Below are 19,165 nucleotides of genomic sequence, written 5' to 3'. Positions count from 1 at the left end.
AAGCATTTTATTTCATTTCAGACATTGTAATTTCAATGGTACTAGTTCATATTTAGAACTTACATAAATACATACTTGTCATTAAAAAAATCTTTTCAGTAGCAGTGACGCTGGGACTAGGATTTGAGGGGGGGTTAAGGGGAGAGGAGAGACTGGTTCTTCCTGCATTTGTTTGCTCGCTTTTTTTTTTTTTTTGGAGGTACTATGCACCAGCTAAGTGATGGCTTTGATGTACTGGGAATCTGTATAGTAGCAGGGTCTCGCTGGCTGCTGTCTTTGATTCCAGAGGTCGTCTTTGGGCTCTGGTGGGATGCACCGTTCCTAATCTTTATCTGAAATTCATCCTCTCATTTGAAGCACATTGGCTTCCAGGCTGCTCCAAACTCTTGGAGGTAGCTGTAAGGGTGGTTTTCTTTTCTTTTTTTTTTTGTATTAGGGAAGGGGTATGTAATTTCCCCTCTTTCTACACTCTAGACCTTTCCTTGCTATTTAAATATATTGGCTTTCTTTCTTATGAATTTAGGCCGAAATTATTTTTTTCACTGCCTTTATTACATCCTTGCTTTTGATGGCCAAAATAGCTTCCTGTGTTTTGAAAACATCTGCTTTCCAGGCTTACATGAGAAAAATTGATTTTACTTTTCTCAAGTCCAGTCCAGAAAGGTAGAAAGTTGGACTTGTCTCCAAATGCAACTTTTCCTTTCCTTGTCTTTCCTCACGTTGCCTCCCTTTCACTTTCCCCCTTTTTATTTCTCCTAATCATCACTCCCTTCTTTCCTTCTTCTCTGGGACCAAAGGAGATTGATTGCATCTTACTTCAGAAGATAAAATTAGCATAGTATAGACTTTTGTCTCGTCCACGGTATGCGTTAAAGTTTTCTCTTTATTTTCTTCATTCCTCTGATTTGGAGTGAGGTTAATTTTCCCTTCGTTAAAAAGAAAGAAAGAAAGAAAGAAAAACCCTTAGATTTGCAATTTAAAGTGGCCTCCATTCTAAAGGCTCTGGTCCTTTCCCTTAAACCTTTGCTTTAAAGCTGTCTCAAGACATCCCCCCCCCTTTTTTTTTGAAAATGCCTTTCCCACCTCTTTAATTTAACAATTGTTCCATTTTCTAAAAAAAAAAGAAAAAGAAAAGAAAAAAAGAAAAAGAAATTATAAGAGAAAAAGAAAAAAAAAGAAAGAAAAAATGTTAAAAAAAAATCTTAGCCAGGTCCCTATTGTTGCTTCTCTGCATTTCACTTCTCGGTGTGCGCGCGCGCGCGCGCGTGTGTGTGTGTGTGTGCAAGCGTGTGTGCGTGTGTCGTGTGTGTGTGTTTTTAATACATGCATAAACTTTTGGTGCCTCTCCCTCTTCCTCGGCTCTTCTCCCATCCTCTCTTCCTGCTCTCCTAGCCCTGCTCATCACTTTCCCCTGCTTTTTTTTTTTCCCTCCCTTCCTCCCTCTGCCTCCCTCCACCTCCCCCTTTTCTTTTTTGCTGAATCTTATTGATCCAGAAGGTGGCTAATTAGCCCTTCCCGTCGTGCCTGGGTAATGAAGCACATGCGCACTGAATTAATCACAGCCATTTTTTGCAGGAAACTAATTAGCAGAATAAAGATCCAAAGACTTTTTTTTCTTTTCACTCATCAGCTCCCACTTCCAGCGCGTCCCCTCCGACCGCTGCAGCCGCCGCCGCCGCCGCCACCACCGCCGCCGCCGCCGCCGCCTCCTCCTCCTCCCGGCCGCAGCCGCCGCCGCCGCCGCCGCCGCCGCCGCCGCCGCCGCCGCCACCACCGCCTGCTTTGCATCCCAATTACAGCCTAGAGCCGCCGCCGCCGCCGCCGCCGCTTCTCCTCCGTGGCCCCTGCCCGCTCCGGGGGCTGTAAACTCCCCGCCAACCATGCTGCTCGGCGGCAGCGGCGGCGGCGGCTCCGGCTCCCCGGCTGCGGCCGCCTCCCGCCCCGGGCTCCGCCGCGCGCGCTCCAGCTCCAGCTCCGCCGCCGCCGCCGCCGCCGCCGCCGCCGCCGCCAGCAGCGCGTCCTCCGCCGCCGCCGCCGACCCCCGCCAGCCGCCGCTGCTGCCTTGATGGGCTCCGCGGCCCGAGCGCCTCTTTTCGGGATTAAAAGCGCCGCCAGCTCCCGCCGTCGCCAGCAGCGCCGCTGCAGCCGCCGCCGCCGGAGAAGCAACCGTGTAAGTGGCAACTTTTCCCTCTTGTTTTTTTTTTTTTTCTTCTTCCCGCCGCCGCCGCCGCCGCCGTCGCCGTCGCCGCCGCCTGCTCCTCCTCCTCCTCCCGCCGCCACCGCCCGGACGCGGGGCTCCTCGGGGCGCCCGGGCTGCTTTGCATGGGGCTCGTCCTGCCCCCTCCCGGCCCTCGCGCCCGGCCGCCGCCGCCGCCGCCGCCGCCGCCGCCGCCGCCGCCCGCGCTCCCCGCGCCCGCGCCCTGCTCGCTCGCCTGCCCCCTGCGCCAAACTTTCTCTTTCTCTTTTTCTTCCTCCTCCTCCTCCTCCTCCTCCTCCCGCCGCCGCCGCCGAGCCCGGGCCGCCCCCTCCTCCCCGGCCCCCGCCGCCACCGGCGACCCCCGGGAGGGTGGAGGCGCCCGGGGCGAGGCCCGCGCAGCGAGTTTGGAGGCGCCCGCCGGGCAGGGCCGGCCGGGGCGCGCGGGGCCGAGGGCGAGAGGGCAGCCGGGGGGTCCCGGAGCCCAGACAAAGACGGAGGCCGGCAGGGTGGGAGGGGGGGTCCTCGGTGCCGCCCCTCCCCGCCACCGCCGCCCCAGGCCCCAACTTTGCCCCACCCCGAGCGGCGGCTCAACCCGGGGCCCCGGCGCGCACTCGGCCCGGAGCAGCCGCCGCCGCCACCACGGCCGCCGCGGGGTGGACGAGCGGGAGGGCGGGCGCCTGCCTTCCGCGCCCGGGCTTGACTGGCCCGGGAACGCGGCCCCGGAGTCCGCGCCGCCCTCCGCCCGAGCGCCCCCCGCCCGGCCCCGCCGGCAGCTCCGCGGGCGCCCGGAGGGGGCTCTGCCCGGACGAGGGGGCTCTGCCCGGACGCGGAGGCTGCCGGGGGCCGCCCAGGCCCGAGCCGCCCAGCCGGCCTGGCTCGGCCGGAGGAGTGGAGAGACCGCGGGTCGGAGGATTCCTCTCCCCCCCTTTCTTTCTTCTTTTTGCCTCTTCTTCCTCTTTTGCCCACATCCATCCGGGACTGTGTACATTCGGCTCCCCACTCCCACCCTCACCGGCTCCACTGGACGCCAACCCCACGTTCCGGAATTTCACATTGTGTCTTTTAATGCCCAGCCCTTTGCGTATCTATTGGAGAGTAGATCTGTGTACATTTGCTGCAGCGTTTTTAAATGGGTGTGTGGACTTAGTACTTAGAGGCTTCGTCTGCAGCTGTTAAAATAGGGCTCGGATTTTTACTTTGGGGGAATTAATCTGTTGCTCAGAACCCGACTTCTTCTTCTTCTTCTTTTTTTTTTGGTGGAAATGTACAGATTCCTTCGACTGTGGCAAATTCTTTGATTACAAGTGCTTTCCAAAAAAAAAAAATCACACACTTTTAACTTTTTCCCCCTTGTCGCTTTGAAGTAGGGTAAATATGACAATTTTTATTGGTCCCAATTATTGAAACTTGATCTAAGGACTGCATGGAAGAGAGAGGCTGATGGCCTTTTTCTGGCCTTCAGTTGTAGTTGAGTTTTAAAAGGGAGTTTGTTAAGTACCTTTAAAGAATATGACGTACAGCGATCGCCGTGCAATAATGCAGATTACAGCACATAAATTCACTTTGGAATTAGAGATCTTTCCAGAGAGAGGATTATTAAGGATTTTGTACTTTTTAAAATAAAAAAAAATTCCTGTTTTTCTCTCTACTTTGGGTGAATGGCTTACAGACCAACTTATTTGAAGGTTCTCGGAAAGAAGAAGATTAATCACAGTCTGCATAATCAATAGGGCAGCATGCTGCAATCCTGTACCTACATTTACTGTAAGTTCCTACAATATCTGCAGTGTGGGTGCACCAGTGCCTTGCTTGGCTTCCTAGAGTAGATTGAGAAGCAGAGCAACCAGCATTTACTGTTCAGTCTTCCAGAACACTCTGGGAGAAGTCCACTCCATAGTGCCTCGTTTGAAAACCTGTACATGTAACTGAGATGGTGTGTGTGTGTTTGCACGTAGGACTTTCAAATGCAGAATCCCCCAAATGTAGGTATCCTGTGAGTTGAAGTAGAAGGGTGAGAATCCTAAGGATTTACAGAGCGGGAATTCACTTATTGAATGATGACTTCAGAGATCCTTTTCTCGTGTGAGAATGTTAGATTCCTTTAACTGGCACAAGTAAACTGGAGATAGGAATATGACACAGTACTAGAGATTGAAACAATGTCCCAATTTACATTTGTGTGTATGTGTGTCCAAGAGAGAGATTACAGTTATCTTACAGTCATTCTTGAAAGTTTGATGGTAGGTGAATCCATATTTGGAGATGATTTTGAAATAGTCTAGGAAATGGTGCAGGACAGGATTTCATAAAAAAAAAAAAGTGTACATGGAGTCAGTTTTGAAAGGACTGCGGTCTGAGGAGATGAGGTGTTGGCAGGAAAGCCCACTGGAGGCCAGTAGCCTTCCTCTCTGCCTGTGTCTCCTTTCTTCCCCCTCCCTGGGTTTTAGTTTTTAATTACTTAATGCTGAAACGCACAGGGCTTATATAAATATTTGCAAATGCTCTTTCCTATTGATTTCTCTGAATAAACTGCTCTGCTCTAGTCCAGAGTGGAGACCATTCTGATCTGGAGGCTTTTTAAACATATAAAGTCTCTGGAGGGAGGGAGGCTTCATCTGGGCATGTGTGTGTGCTGCTCAGTGGAGTTGTAGGCATGAAGATTTTGATGGTGTGTGTGTGTGTGTGTGTGTGTGTGTGTGTGTGTGTGTGTGTGTGTGTGTGTGAGCATGAGCATGCAAGTAGAGTTCAGACTCCGAGTGGTATGGCTGAGAAAGCTGGGCTGGAGCTGGCCCCAGGGCCTGTAGTCCTGACAGGTAGGTGGATGTGTGTGATGTGTTGGTGTGATGTGTGTGTGTGTGTGAGTGTATACACTGGAGGAGCCTGAATGCATTTACACTTACACCATTTCTTCTTCTTACCCACCCCCACCCCCTCCATTAAATATGGAACAGTTTTCCAGGGCTTGGTGACTGCTTCTCCTCAGGGTCACATTGAGTTAGAATCTGACCCAAGGTGCAGGAATCCTGCAATGGGGAAATAAAAGAATATACAGAGCCGGGTCAGGTCAGTTGCTCAGAGGCCAGAACCCCTACAGCTGCTTTGATTTTATTTTTTTGTGTGTATATTTTAGGCTTCTTCTACCATGTTACAAATTGTGCCTCCCTCTCAGGTGTTTGCTCAGTAGCTTAAAGGCACCAGAGCCTCTGCCCGCCTAGACATAGGCTCCCAGCAACAACAGAAAACTCACAATACAGAATCCAAAACAAAACAAGAGGGTGGGGGAGAAAAAAAAAAAACCCTATTGAGTTCAGGCAAATAAGATTGGGTCTACAGATCCGATTACAAAGCAGCTTTGAATATGCAAGACACTGCACAAGACCAGTTATTCCAGTTACAACAAACTATTAAAAAAGAGAGAGAGAGAGAAAAGAAAAGGCATGTTTAGGTCGTAATTTGTTAGTACAAGGAAAAGAATCCCACATAAAGCTGCCTTTTTTTTTTCTTCCCTTCTCTCTCCCCCTTTGCTGGCTTCCCATAGAATCTACGCACCCTTTTCAGATCCATCTACTGTATAGGTTCTTTTATTTACATCTTTGGGGTTTATCAAGATCCCTGAAAGCAACACATTTTCTGTATTTTCCTCCTTTATTTTCGAGGAGAGTTGGCAGGGGTTCTGTGGTTTGCAATTACACAATACGTTATCATGATTTTAATCACTAAATCATTGCAGTGGTTATAGATTTACAGTCTTGGGGTATTATAAAGAAGCGCAACGGCGACTCTGTATGTGCTTTTTAAAATAGACCAGTGTAAACTGAGCGGGGCAGTTATGAATATATGGTCAACAGACTTCAATCTCTCACCCCTGCTTAGTTCTTTCACCCTCTGCATTTTTTTTTGTCATATTGCATGGTTTGCCTAAAATAACCCATCCTTTTCAAGCCCTCGTATTCTTTGTTCGACACCCCCTCCCCCACACACTTGAAAAAGAAATAATTTTCATGTGAGACCCCCTAGTCCCAGATAAGGTAAAATTCAAACTCTTGAAATCGAATGTTGGACAAGAGAGTTCAACAATAACAATGAAAAGTGTGGCTCTCCCAAGAAATTCTCTGGGTTTTCATATTTACCTTCTGGATAGATAGGGACCTAAGGTGGATTGCAAATCAGAAAGTGGGAGTGGGGGCCCGAGGGAAGGAAGGCCAGGCCCATGGCACTGGGAAGGTCCTGTCCCTGGAAGCCCACTTTTAGCTTCTGTTTTTCATATTATGTAACAGAATCCTTGGCAGCATTAAAAATTCAGTATTACAAGCTGATTGTAATGCTGCCTCATTAGACCACGCTGTCTGGCCTTGTATTAAGTGAAACACAGAACATGGCTTTTAGATTATAAACACCAGTAAATATTAAGGCTCAGCAGAGGGGGGGAATAGCCACTGGGTTTTTTCGTCCCTTCTGGTTTGATCTGCCCCTTCCCATCTTTTTCCCAACATCTTCTCCTCCCCCTCCCCCTTGGTAACTGTCATGTGTTTTCTTGTTGGGATGCTGGTGTGTCGACCCTGGTGACATTTTCGGAAGGCTTTTTATAGAGTTATCTCGTGTACACAAAAGGGTTGCAAGTTTGTTTTGTTTTGATCCGCAGTAAACAGGTCCTTCACTTTGCTGATGTCATTTCCGTTCATATTTGAGTTGTTTATTGTGCTTCTTTGCAGGGTCCTCTCATCCCTCCTCCCAACCTTGCTTTTCAGCCTGAGCCTGTGGCTGCCTGGGGAAAGGGGCCAGAGAGTGTGGCATGGCGGGGGGCGAGAGATGAGGTTTGCACTCCTGAGCTGCCAGGTCTGGGTTCAAAGGCTGAGGATCACAGTCTTTGCTTCATCCTGGAGTTTTACTGGCTGGGGAATCCACTTCCAGTTTCCAATCTGGTTAAACACTCCATCATCCACTTGTCCTGGTATTTTCTAGGCCTTGGTGATTCATCAGTTTCCCTTCCTGTGGCACCCACCTCAGGCCCCTGCCTTGTCTGGGTCTTTCATACATCCTACAGTCTACTTTTTTAACACTCCATTCCCTCCTATTACCACCCTTCCCCCCCCCAAAAAAAAAACCCTAACCTAGTAAGTATGACTTTGAGTCTTTGATTCAGTTGCAAATCTGAAGCTGGAATTAGTGACTTCATGCTGTGACAAAAAGAAACTGTTTCAAGGCCTTGCCCCAGAAGTTCCCCCCTGCACTACCCCCCTTTCTCCAATCCTCTTTCCTTGTATCTCCCCCCACTTTCCTGCCGAAACATAAAGGCCAGTCTGGTATTACTAAAAATGATCATAATATCCCAGTGTCTATTTCCATGTGATCAATCGGAACCCCTTTATTTGGACAAAAAGAAAAGTAGGGTGGAAAAGCTGTTTGTGCCCCAAAGGCCTTCCTTTAATAGGATGGTGGGTTTTAGATTAAAAAAAAATATTATTGTTTTGTCCTTTTAGGTTTAGAAATAAGAGAGGAAAAGCAGTCATTAGGAAGTTCCCTGAGCTGCTTTCCTACTAAGACGGGTGAAAAATGAAGCAGCATTGACACTTGGCTCCCAGTGAAAGCCCGGTAACCTCTCCCCCCTTCCTTGGCCCTGGCCTTTTGTTCCTGGAGAAGGGAGCTAAGGTACTTTTTCTCCCAGACCAAAGGCAGCAGGCAAGGAGTCCCCTTGTGAGCACATCGCCTTTAGATGGCTTCTCAGGGTGATTGTCAATGCAGACTTCCCTAAACAATTGCTCCAGGGGGACACAAAAGCAAAAACATTTGTCCTATTTTTTTTAAACCTCTTTGTTTTAGGTTTTTGGGTTTTTTTTTCCCCTTCCATCCATTCTTTAAATTTCACAGTTTCTATTTGTCTGCAGAGAGACAAACGGAACAGCGTGAAGCACATTTTACCATAGGCCTCACTGGCGATTGGAACAGCCTGAATAGAAATCCAAATTCTAAAACACTGGCTGAGTTGGAGAATATGTGAAATTTCAGCTCTGGTCTCTGAAGTCAGATTAGCAAAGATTTTGAACAAAAATGCACTACAGTGGAAAGATAGCAACAACAACAACAACAACAGCAACAACAAAGACCCTGAGATTTGAGAATTATTTAGAGGAAATAGAGAAAGGGTCATCTTTTGTTTATCTCCTAGCATCCATCAGCCATCCCCAGACTTACAAGTGGCTGCTTGGTAGGGAAGAATCGACACATACATGAAATTCTTCATTAAAAATCTGATCGTGCTTGTGGTGGGTTTGAGATACTGCTAAATGGATTGTTTAAGCTCACAAATGGAAGAGATGTTGGTACATACTATGGGGTGATACTAAAGTGCATTTTTTTTTGAAAACTAGCATTTATGGAAACAGCAACATCCCCTCCCCCTTTTCTTTTCCTCCCCTGTTTCCTGTCTCTTTTCTTCTGCCTCCAACCTGCTTCCCCTCTAAGAACTCAGTGGTTTGCATCAGTCCAGCCTAAAGGGATATGTCAGACAGTGGAGATGGCCTAGAAACAAAATAGTAGTCTACCTTCCCTACCCCTCCCCTCATTTTTTTCTTTTCTTGGCCCCAAACAAAGCACTACTCTCTCCTGAAATGTATGGACTCTGATTGTGATGCTATCCTTAGCATCTGTCTGCCTTTTCATTAAAATTCTCAATTTCAGTGTTTAGAAACACAAATGTAAGAATCCTCCTGTGTGTGTGTGTGTGTGTGTGTGTGTGTGTGTGTATGTCTTGCATGGCAAGTTTTCTTCACCGTTTCAGGAACATTTTTGTTTAAAAAAAGAGATAGAAAATGAGCTCTTCACCATAACATGTGTTTAAGGCAAACTTCTATATTTTTGTGTTCTTTGAAGGGCATGAGTTTCACAACTTAAAAATTATTTGGGAGAAGTCTTTGGAATCACAGCTTAAAAAAAATTAACAGTTTCTCATTTGTGCCTTTCATGTGTGTATCATTGACAGATTTAGGGGTTGAGTTGGGAAGGGTAGATAAGTAAACCAGATGACATTCCACTTATGATTTGGGGGCAAAAAATAATGTATAGAATGAGTTCTGCAGTGAAACATGAAGGTCTTGAGATTCCTGTTAGAAAAATGTGAATTAAAACATCAATGTGTAGGCCTCATTGCTTTGGCCTCTACTTGCTGTGCTGGCCAGCGTGGGAATAGCCTCCTTTCTATACCAAATCTGGAAGCCCTGGCCACCCAGCAGGTACCAGGTCTTAAAACTGCCTCCAAATGATGAGGTGAACTCAGGTCACTGAGTGACATTTGCCTTCATATTGTGTCCTTATTTATTTTAGGGTCCTTTGTAGCCTCCTTCCTCCCCCCCCTTTCTAGATGTTTCTTTGTGCCTCCAGATGATCTAAGCACAAGTTTTAAAAATCCAATGTGGCTGTGTATTACTTGAACAGAAATGGAAGAATCTGAAAGGATGCACCGATCCACTTAGAACCCTATTGTGCTGTGAAGACAGGACAGAATGCTGACATCCACTAGCTCTTTGCTCAGAGATCGTATTTACCTTTGCCGAAGTGAAAGTGTCCAGTACTGGAGAGTGTGTGGGGAGAGGGGGGAGGAGGAGCAGGTTTGGATAAGTTGAATCATTGTAGTTTACCAGCCAGCTAGGCATTCAGGGCAGGCCCCTGGCTTGGGGAATGAGCATGGGAGGAGCAGAGAAGGGTTAGCGGTCCCTGATTTATTTTTAAAATATTTATCTTTTTGGCTCTTGCCAATTATGCTTTCCAGATGAGCTGAGGAAACTGGGCATGGAAAACTGCAAAGGCAGAATTGCCTCTTCTGAGAGTGGGTTTATTTGTCAACAGCGTTCAGGATGGAGCCATGAGAATGTCAGACTGTGTCACTCACTGTTAGGCAGGCTGTGGGGTTGAACATCAGGCCAGCTGCCTTAGGAAAGAGGTAGCTAGGCCTTCCAGAAGCTGGGAGGAGGTAGAATTTGTACTGTGTATTTTGGACATATATGCCAATGCAAGAGTTTGCAGATTCCCTCTGAAGAGTGCTTGTGTTTGATAATGATGAAATAAGTTTTCTTCGAGGTAGCACCTTAACTTCTTTGTGTAAGGCCTTATATTCATGATGGTATGATGAGAGGTTACCTGCCTGTGTCTTTTTACCTGTGTTTTTTTTTTTTTTTCTGAGAACAAAGGCAGGCTTGGATAGGCCTCACCCGGCATGTAGGGGTTGCTGGATTAAGATAAGAAAAAGGACCCAGTGTTACTCTCACTTCTATTTGTCAGGCCTCTTAGGGTGCGGGAGGCCAATCACTCAGGGGCCTGGGACTATGAAGAATCTGAGTCACTTAGGGCTCTCAGATTACTTTAGATATTTATATACATATATAAAATATATATTTATATCTTTATATTTGTGTGTGTGTGTTTGTGTGTGTCTTTTAGCTTTCATTTTCTTGAAGATATTTATCTGTGGTCCTAATAGGTTCATCTGTCACCAGAGTAGGAGGTGAGCCTCGTTTATAAAAGTTAGGACAAAGCTGCAAAACTGTATTTTCTCTGAGTGAATAAGCACTTTCTGGTTGCCTTTAATTCACTAGACCAGGTGAGGGGGTTCCCTTGGGAAGATTTCCAGGAGCACCTCAATGTGTTGGACCAGCACCCTCATCTTCATGCATTATTCAGTGACTTTAAAAAAAATTAAATTAAATTATTGCTTGGTTTCCTTGAAGGTGTTCTTGACTCCTGTGGTGAACGTAAATAGTGGTGTGTTTTGAAAACACCACCTGTTGGGGGGTGGGGGGCAGGTCAGGTGGTCTTGGAAGCTGTTCTGTTATGACCTTACTCTTAGAAAATCATCCTCCACTTTTCCTTTTCTGCTCTCCACCCCCTGTCCTGCCCACGTGCTCTCATGTGTGACTGAATTTGGCTTGTGCCCTCTTTTGTCCCTAATCGGACATGATTCCCTAGAGGCATTCTTTTCTCCTAGAGCCCTTGCTGAAAACAAAAACAAAACAAAAAAAACATTTTTTTTTTTTTTGCAGTCTCTTTTCGGGACTAAACTATATAGAGGGGTTGTCTGCACCCAACAGGTTAAGTATTTATAGTAATTTGAGCCTAAATTCTATTGTGCAGAATGGCTGCTACATGGGGGGACATGATGTTTTTCACCAGCCAACCATCCCTTTTTTCTCCCTTGTGAGTGTGTGCTTAATGCTAATACGATTCCATACATCCCGCGCCTCGCCTGGTGAGCTTATTATATTTCTAACACTTGCATGGTTCATTATTGTGCAGTAGGAAAAGACTCTCCAGGCTGCGAGGCCAGCCTGGGTGGGTGGTTTCAGAAAAGGGAAAAGCAGGTGTCTTTCTTTTCTGTGTTGAGTAGATTCCGGCTGAAGGTGGAATTCTGACTGGGAGAACTGGGGACTTCAGGTGGGATTTCTACCTTGCTGCAGAATGGAAAAGGTGAACTTGTGGGAGATACAGAAAGTTCCCAGCATTTGATTTGACCAACCAGGGTGGGTGGCCGCATTGAATTCCACCCGGGGTGGTAGAATTCCACCCCTGGGAAAGGCGTGCTCTGTACCACCTCAGAAACCAAGTGGCCTCTCCTTAAAGCTCTCCTTTTCTTGTCACCCCCTCCGCCCCCTTTCTTAGTCTTCCTAGTCCTCTTCTTTTAAAATCTTTTCTTCGCTCCTCAGAAACTATCCTTAAAACTCTTGATGGTGGTGAGTAGGGGATTTTTTTTTTAAAAAAACAAGTTTCTGCAGCTGAAACACAGAAGTGCTCTGTAAAGCAGTTAATAGGATGGGTGTGTGTTTCAAATAAATTCCTGTCCGCATTGGCTGATGTCCCCATGCTGAAGAGTGGCCTGGCTCTGACGTGGACAGGGGCCCAGAGGCTGATGACTCGGATTCGGAGGCCCTGGGCTGCCTTTTTTTTCTTTCTTTTTTTTTTTTTTTTTGTGGCCGAGGGCGCCTCCCTTTCTTCTTGGCCGGCCCCTGACTTTTGATGAGCGAGGGGTCAGTGCCTCGGGGAGGCCCTGGCTTTGTTCCCTCTGGGCCGGTTCCCAGGGCGGTGCAGGCCAGGCCACCCCGGCCCCTGTCTCCCCCTTGGTGGACCAGGCCAAGCCTATCCCCAGCCCGTGCCCGGAGTGAGCGCGGCCCAGCGGCCGCCGGGCCGGGCCTGGTGCGCCGCTCCCGTGTGGTGTCCCCAGGTCCCCGCGGGCGGGCGGGCGGGCGGGCGCGCGCGGCCACCGAGAGCAGCCCGGCCTGCGCCCGGCGCGACTGTAGATGTCAGGCTTTGCCCGGGGAGCCGAGAGGCGGAGGGGCTGTGAGTTTCAAATTAACCTTCCGCTTTGTTGCTGTGTAATGTGGATCCCTGAAGGCCCCCCGCCCCGCCCGCCCCCCTTCCCGGGCGGTGCGCGCCGCAAACTGCGAGTTGAGCTTCATTTACATAAAGCCATTCCGGGCGGGCGGCCGCGGAGGTGGAGGCGGCGGCGGCGGCGGCGGCGGGCCGGGATCGGGGGCGCAGCGCCGCGCCCCGTGGGTGAATCCCCGCGTGCCCCGCGCCGCGCCCGGGGGACCTCCCTCCCGGGCCGCGCCGACCGCCACCATGCGCGCCCCGCCCCTGCCACCGGGCCCCGGGCTCCCAGCCTGCGCCGCCGAGGAGCCCCGGGGGCGGCGGGAGGCGGGGAGGATGCCGCCGCTTGGGGTGGGTAAGTTCGGGGCTCCCGCGCCGCTGGAATGTCCCATTGTCGCCCCGGGCCGCGTGGCCCCCGGACCTGCGAGCGCCTCCTCCCTCCCGAGGTGTGCAGAGGCTTTGTGTGCCAGGTGAGTGCCGCCTCCTCCCCGCCGCGCCCGCCCGCGCAGCCGGCCTGGCGCTGCAGGCAGGTGCCCGCGTCTTGGCTGAACTTCGCAGTCTCTCGGGGCGCGTGGGGGAGGGCAGGCTGGATGCACTTGAACTCCCAGACTCCCGAGTTGGAAACCTACCTGGGGGGGAGGGGAGAGGGGGAGAGCTTGAGCGAGACCGAATTCTACTGGGCCAAGAGTACTTCAGCCCCCCCCCCCCTTCTTTTCCTTCTCGGTCTTCTTTTCCTCCCCGCTCCATTCTGCTTTGGGATCCGTCCTGCCTTTCCGAGTACTTGGGCTGCTGGTGCCATTCAGAGGCTTGGGTTCCTTCCCTTGAAATGCTCACCCTCTTTCCCAGCCCCAGAGAAGGCCGTGGGTCAGTTTGAAACAATGTGAAGAATGTGTCGGTTGTGAAGTAATTAAAGGGAGAATCAGGGTTGGAGGTGGAGGGCACCTTTGGCGATTGCCCTGTCCACCCTCTAATTTGAGTGTGTGTTCTCACTCAGGAAAAACCCGACCAGCATTTATATCCTGGGGGAGGAGGGTGCAAAGAGAGAGGTAAGATTATTATTATTATCGCTATTATTTTGGTCCTGTTAAAGGAGAAGGAATGCCTAAGTTAGGTCACAAAAAAAAATAAAAATCTCTTGCCCCTCCCCAAACCCCAGAAGTCACTTTGTAAGCCTTCTGGAGGATGCTCCTTTCAGCTTTGGTTATACCATAAATACGATGGGGAGATGCTAGAGGGCATGGCCACAGTTTGGGCATTGTCGTGGCCCAGGGGAGAATTGCCCTGAACCTTAGTATTGGAGGCAATGTGCTAAAGTGACTGAAAGGAAACCTGGTGAGGCGGCATCCTTCCTCTCCCCTCTCTTGTCATTTGTCAGCTCTTGGAGACTCTGGAAGCCACTGTCAGATCACCCCAGCTTAGGACAAGACTTTCTACCTGGGCATGATGAGAAGGCTTTCCTGCAGGCTGGGGCCTGCTCTACCCAGTGCACCAAGGTAAAGAAAAACAAGGGAAAATAAACTTGAGCCTTGAAGGTAGATAGTGAGAAAGTTACATGTCATCTTATTTTCATCTCACGCTTTGAGATCCTTGGAGACTAGCCACTAAATAAATAGAGTATAATTTAAAGCTCACCCTTGCTGGGGAAACTGTTTCTTTGCCATCAAACAGCAGGTGCAAGTTGGTAGAGTTGCCCCCTCCAGTCCCCTCATTCCTAAATTCAAGAGGTGTCAAACCTTCATGTTCTTTTAATGGCTGTGGTTTCTGGACAGGTTTCAAGGGAAACCCTAAAAAATCATGAGTTTCCAGTAGGCTGGGCTGGAGAGGAAAGCCCCCGTGAACCCGTGGCCCACACAGCATTTGATAGGAAAGCATACACCTTCCAAGGTAACCTGATCAAGAAAGGTGGCTGCAGGGAACAGGAGTCTGTTTCTTGTTATCTCAACAGCCACTGGCGGCCTGAGATTCTGAATCCCTCTAGTGACCTAAACATGAAAGCCAGGCAACAGAGGGAGGCTATGGCTCTCAATCATTTCAGGGGTTCAAGAATGGAGCCTTTGGAGAGAAGTACACACCTGGATGTTGACACACCTGCGTTTGTGTTCCTTCTGCTTCGAGGGGACCCCAGAGACACTCTCTCAGACAGTGCGTAGCTATGAAGGCTAAGAGCAATTTTCCCTTCTCCCTTTCCTAAATTACAGGATAAAGAGGTTGTCTGCGTTCGGTTTCCAGCAGTTTTTCAGGAAGTATGTAAAGTGCTTCTCAGAATGGTCTGGGGTCATGCTTGGTCTTTTATTTAATTATACAAGTGTTATTTAACAACATGGGACAGAATCAGAAGCAAACAGCTTAATACACTTTTAAAGTAGCCCTTTTGGAATGACAAGGGATTAAATGGAGACTTCCTGTCTATATGACATGGGAAATTTCCTTCCCCCCTCCCTCCATCCCCCCTCCCAAATGGCTACACTTTCTGTGGGATAGAGCTAAGGTTTTTCCATTTCTCCTGAAAATGGTTTTGATTGACAGAGAAACCCTGGCTATTTCAGAGAAAACAACAAAAAAATTGAACTGTTTCTCCAACCACCTGAAACTTTAATTTTCGTTTCTTCCCTTCTTTTATTTGCACCCATGATTGCTAAGGGAGGATAGAAAAGGCCTAAATAAAGTCGGTTTTTTTCCAGCAGGCCTCTGTTGGGCTGGTCCCAACTAGACGTTAGAGTGCCTGTCTTCCTTCTTGTTGCTTTGGGCTGGATTGAACTGCTGTGTGAACGCAGTGCCAATTGGACTGCCCCATGGCAAGGAGCATGCTCGTTTTCATCATTGTGACTTGAAGCGATGTCTTCTAGACTCTGGAGAACAGTCCTGGCTCACCTTGGGTGACCCAGAGCTGGAAGTGGGGGGGTGGTTCATTAGAGTAGATCTGTGGTTTCAGACCAGTGGCAATTTGGCCCAATTTCTTCAGTTCTGGTCACAGGTGGTGTCGTGGGACACGTCGAGGGAGCGTGTCCTTCTTGTCACGGGGTATTGTTGTTCATTTCTGGTGTCTCTTTTAGGGGTCAGGGCATTTTGGCTTCTGAAGGGTTAGCATAAGAATCTGGAAATACTTGAAGGCCTAAAGCATACTCTTTGCTAGGGAATTCTTTTTATTGCAGAATTGCAAAAGTCTCACCTTAAAGAGTAAATATTTAAGTGGACTAAGCAACATTTCATGGAAGTGTTGGGAATTGCTCCTACTCCATGGAAGGTAGAGATGGTGTTTTTAAAAAATCTTTATTTCCAACCTTTGAGTCTTGCCTTGCCAGGGAGGTAGTGGATGGGGGAGGCCTGAGGAGGCTGGAGCAGGCCCCGCCTCCTCCTCCAGCTCTGCAGGGATAATGCACCTGATACTCCGCAGCCAGCGGCAACCTCAAGAAAGTACAATATGTGCTGTGGTTTATGCTTTCATTTGTGATTAAAATGCCTGCTCGCTGTTAGCCTGGCCTATTTCTGGTAGTGTTTGGGCCTGTTGGCCTACTCTGGCTCCCAAGGCTGGTGTAATTAACCGGGATGGGGGCGTTGCCTTCCAAACACAACAGGAAGGCAGATTCCATTGCAGTGAACTTCATAAGCTTATTCAGATGCCCTTGGTACGAGAATTTGGTTGTAATGGTTATTGTTAGAAATCACAGTGCAACTCAGAGTCACAGTCCGCTGCCCTACTTTAAAAAACAAAAACAAAAACAAACTGGTCAGAGATCTGGGAAACCAGTTTTAATCGATTCCAGGCCAAGGAATTCCTTTGTAGGACTGAGTTCTAAAGGTACTTGTTCTGTCTGAAGCAGTGTCCTGTCCTTTGGGCTTCCAGATTGAGAAATTGACGCACAGAAGCTAAGATTGTGCCATAATGCCCTGAGGGAGAGACCCAGGCAGGAACCTTAGCTTATTGGCAAGCTATTTTCAAAAATCCAAATTAGGGAGAAATACTACTGAGTCAACAAACTGTCAGATTTGTTCTCTATATGATTTAAAGTTGGCTGCCAGACTGTCTGAATGTGTGGAAAGTGACAATCAGATGTTAGGGGAGTCTCTCTTTTTTCTTTCTTCTTTTCTTTTTTCTAATTGGTAAAGGACTTCTTTGTGGCCAGGACCTGGGGGCCGAGGGAGCACAAGGCTTAGCTTGGATTACAACAGCATTGTGCTAATTTAGTGACACACTGGGATTTTTTTCTTCCCCTGATTTTCATTCTTTGAGTGTCAGGGACCAGGGTAGTAAGGACAGGCCAGTTACAGGTATGTTTCTAGGGAGTTCTTGGCCCCAGGAAGTTGCCTTGATTGCCTATTTGTAACATTTAAAAGTCTGGGTGTTTCCTTTGATGTCTCTGCCTTTTCTTTCACTCTTATTTCCTAGAGTTTCTTGGTTTTGGTAGGATAAGGATCCAAATAAAAATCAGAAAGGAAGACACAGAATGTGAGGTAGCAAATTCGGCTCCATTTCAGAGCTATGTTTCTGTTTTGTTGGTCCTAACCCCAGGCAGCCCCTCTTAACTGTTATCTGCTTTTTGGGTCTGCCCTTCTCTTCCCACCAGACAGGCTTGTCGACTTGAGGATTAGTTGTGTGTGTACCACTCCAGAGGGGCCTTAGCCCTCCTATGTCTTGAGGAGGGCCTAGAAGGGTCACTTGCCCACTCTTTGAACTTTGGTATTAACACATGTGCTGCCTTTAAGATCACCCCCCCCCCCCGCCCTGCCCATTTTCTTCTCTCCCTGGAGACATGTCCTAGGCTTCCAGAGACGGGAGGAATGAAGCCAAACATGCGCCTCTCCCCCTTCTTGCTGCTTCTCACTTAGGACGGAAGCCATTGAATCCTACTTGCAAGGCTACTCTCCTATTCCAGTTTGATTTCTAAAAAGAAGGCCATCACACAGGGCTTGCTTAGAGGATTACTTGGAAATTTATTATACATGTACCTTTTGGGGATACCATTTAGAATTTGATGGAGTACCTACAATCATCTGGAGGGAGACTCAAGCATCTAGGGCCCAGTTCCAACTGAAAAACCCTGTGAAAAGACTGGAATTTTCATCTGCTGTTGATTTCACGCATTGTCCAACTGTCCTGAAAGTGATTTTGGCCACAAACCTTTGATCTAGGCGTGAGACCTCCCCCCCACCCCCCATCCCTATCTTCTGGAAACTGGAGCTGGTGACTGCTGAGATGTCTCACATTTTGTGTATGTGGAAGGAGACTGGTGGGGGGAATCAACAGAAACTTGGAATACTTGGGCATGATCTGAAGTGGCTGAACATGTTGGGGACTGATGGGAGGGCGATGTAGAGGCTTCTTCGTAAGAAAAAGTCTTAATTGGTAAAGGAGGGCTGAACAACTTGGGGGAAGACAAAGTGATTTTTTTTTTCCTTTGGTTGTTCTGGACTTCATCCAGCAAGATTGACTGCAAATTCTTCTGAAAATATTGGTCAAACTAGATGTTGGGTGTCCCATCATCTGTTCTGCTCTTTAATGTTGGGAATCCAGCTCAGGAGCAAGTCTGTGTATCTCCCGTGAGCCCCTCCATCAGACCTGTCTTTAGTGCAGAAAAGACCAGTGGGGCTTGACTTGATATTTGATATTATCTCTGCATCCCTCAAAGTCATGTAAGTGACTGTTCAAATATGCAAGTCTCCCTTCTGTTTCTAAAAAGTTCCTTTTTAAGAACATGAACTTGCTGGGTACCAGTGGCTCATGCCTGTAATCCTAGCTATGCTGGAGGCTGAGATATGAGGATCATGGTTCAAAGCCAGCCCAGGCATGAAACTCCATGAGACTCTTATCTCCAATTAACCACCAGAAAACCAGAAGTAGCACTGTCCCTCAAGTGGTAGAGCGCTAGCCTTGAGCTGAAGAGCTCAGGGACAGTGCCCTTGACACTGTTCAAGCCCCATGACAGACCCCTTCCCCCCCCAAAAGAAAAAAAGAACATGAATTTATTTGTTTTCTGCATTTACTGTCTGACTAGACTATCTTGGACTTTTTTCTTCCTGACAGCTTGTCCAGTGGAAATGTAAAGAACACTTGGGCACCTTTTTTTTTTTCTTTTGACCTTTGCTACTCAGCAACTTTTTATTTTTATTTTTTTTAAAGCGCTTTTTCTTAACTGCTCAAATCAGTGCAAGCCTCTTCCACTGTTTCAGGCCTGCTTCCTAAAATGCTCTTTGGCTCAGGGCCTTTGTTCTTAATGCACATTTGGCTGGTTGGGAAGTGGAATTTGTTTTCCTTGTAACAGCTCCATCATTTCTCTGTGGAATACCTGCAATCCTTGTTAAAGTGTCAAGTCAACTTCTGGACGTGTAAAGAAGAGATCATGGATTGCAGGAGATATATATATATATATATATTTTTGGCCAGTCCTGGAGACTGAACTCAGGGCCTGAGCACTGTCCTTGGGCTTTCCTCAAGGCTAGTGCTCTACCACTTAGGCCACAGCACCACTCCCAGCTTTCTATATATGTGGTACTGAGGAATTGAACCTGGGTCCTCGGCTAGGCAAGCATTCTACCACTGGGCCAAACTTCGGGTCCTGCAGGAGATACTTTAAGGTATTGACATAATTTCTAAAGTGGTGGTTCCTCCTCTTTTCC

The 19,165-nt window shown here is 48.2% G+C and overlaps 1 protein-coding gene across 1 annotated transcript in view; it reads left to right on the top strand.

Annotated features, from left to right (window-relative positions):
* Positions 1-2,023: 2,023 nt before the first annotated feature.
* Zfhx3 (zinc finger homeobox 3) overlaps positions 2,024-19,165 on the top strand; it is a 235,925-nt gene continuing 218,783 nt past the window's right edge. Inside the window, exon 1 of the mRNA XM_090357348.1 lies at positions 2,024-2,170. The gene's annotated coding sequence lies outside the window, so the exon portion shown is untranslated. The remainder of the gene's footprint in view (positions 2,171-19,165) is intronic.

This window comes from Megascapheus bottae, chromosome 24, assembly GCF_031878675.1.
Source record: "Megascapheus bottae isolate mThoBot1 chromosome 24, mThoBot2.hap1, whole genome shotgun sequence".
NCBI lineage: Eukaryota > Metazoa > Chordata > Mammalia > Rodentia > Geomyidae > Megascapheus > Megascapheus bottae.
Note: the sequence above shows the minus strand (reverse complement) of the source record. Positions and strands in the feature narration are given on the sequence as shown.